Source organism: Camellia sinensis, chromosome 7 (assembly GCF_055761805.1).
Source record: "Camellia sinensis isolate YWXY chromosome 7, ASM5576180v1, whole genome shotgun sequence".
Taxonomy (NCBI): domain Eukaryota; kingdom Viridiplantae; phylum Streptophyta; class Magnoliopsida; order Ericales; family Theaceae; genus Camellia; species Camellia sinensis.
Genome location: NC_138967.1, coordinates 194,582,989 through 194,585,007, shown reverse-complemented (window position 1 = coordinate 194,585,007; position 2,019 = coordinate 194,582,989).

The following is a 2,019-nucleotide window of genomic DNA, read 5'->3' as shown; positions in this document are numbered from 1 at the left end:
GAGCGTCAAATTGTTTGGTGTAATTTTTACTTACAACTTATTAGGGAGAACGAACTTAAATAAGTTATGAAAAAGTTGATTATCTAATAACTAGAGTAATAATCACTTTGTTTGGTTCTAGTTTTCAAAAAATAGTTTTCAGAAAATTTTATTTTTATATTTTTTATATTTTAATGTTTTCAATGATTTTTTAAAATATTTTAAGCAATTTTTTTTTTAAATTTTTAGACACATCAAACATAAATAAACCTAAAAAGTATAATATTTATAAAAAAAATCTTTAAAAAATATATTAAATACCAAAAAATACAAAACAAATAAGAAAATTCAGTACATTTTTTGTATTTTTGTCTATTTATTAATTTTTTAAAATATTTTTTCACAAATATTTTACTATTTAGATAAATCTAAATAAGGTGCATATAAAAAAGTAAGAAAAATTGTTTAAAATTTAAAAAAAATTCATTAAAAACGAAAAAATATGAAAAATAAAAAATTCAATTTACAGAAAATTGAAACGAAATATACTGAATGTTTTTGAATTGTATCTTGAAATGCCTATATTTATTAGATCATGCCTTCAAATTATTGAAACTTAAAATTGAAATCATATCGATTATCTCTATCTTGTTGTCTTAAAATACTCATATATTCATTGAATTATATCTTGAAATTATTATATTTTGAGATTGTCAATAATCTAATGATTACGAGTATTTTTAGAATATCAAAACACAATTTTGAGGACAACAAATCTCATCCGAATTGGTTGTGGTTTGTTTGTGGAGAAAGTTGGGTGGCATTCTGATTTGGTCACACAAAACAAACTCGAGACTGAGAGACCTGCCACTTGCGAAAGTTAAGGTTTTGTTGCACGTGGACTGTAGCTTCATTCTATTTATCAAAGGGCAAATTACATATACCCCTCGAGGTTTGGTTAAATTACAGATACCTCCCTGAGGTTTCGAAAATTACATCTCGCCCCCTGAGGTTTGTATTTTCATAACAATTTGCCCCCTGAGGTTTATATTTCATAACAAATTACCCCATAAATTCTTATGCAAATATAGCATTCAGGGGGGAATTCATAATTTCTCAAACCTCAGAGGTATATGTAATTTGCCCTTTATTCAAATTAGTGCTTTTTGTTTGTGTTTTTTAAGTCTATTTTAAGGTAATGTTTTTGAGTAAAAATTGTTTAATAGTGAAAATATAAAAAAAAGCAGTTGCTAATGAAACTATATAGTTATTAAATTACGTTTTCAATTAGAGTTACATTTTATGTAATTGAGAAAATAAATTTAAAATACACTAATTTTATTAATTATGTTCCAAAAAAAACATGAATGATTTAAAGAGTACTACGCTTTGTTAGCTCCTCAAAGAGTGGTTGGTTTGGTGGGTGTGCAAGTTTGTCATTGCTCAAAAAGGCATATATATATATATATATATATATGAGTGTTATTATTAACCTCTCATAAATTATTTTAGATCTCTCATCTTTTTGGACTTTCACTTATAAATTTTAAAATTCTCAAAATTTCTATTCCCCCCAAATAATCATGAATTATTTTATATCCCTCAATTTTTTGGGCCCCCACTTATAATAAATTTTAAAACTTCAAAATTTATTTTCCCTCTCAAATAATACCATAATTATTCTTGTGAAAATATTCCACCCATTAAATGTACACCCCCCACTCCCCCAAAAAAACCCCTCTTCTAAAAAGCCCTAACAAAACCCACCAAGAAGAATAAGAACCAATGTGATTACAATATCTGTTGCCTTATCCACCATTGTCACTGTTGATATGCTCTCTCTCTCTCTCTCTCTCTCTCTCTCTCTCTCTCTCTCTCTATCTATATATATATATATTTCTTAATTTTCTTGTAATAATTTCTTCTCTTGTAGGAAAAAAACTATAATAATTGGTTTGGTTGGTTTTATTAATAGATATTATAAAATTGTGAATTCAACAGAGAACTACGCAGCAATATTATCAAAGCTACGTGATGAAT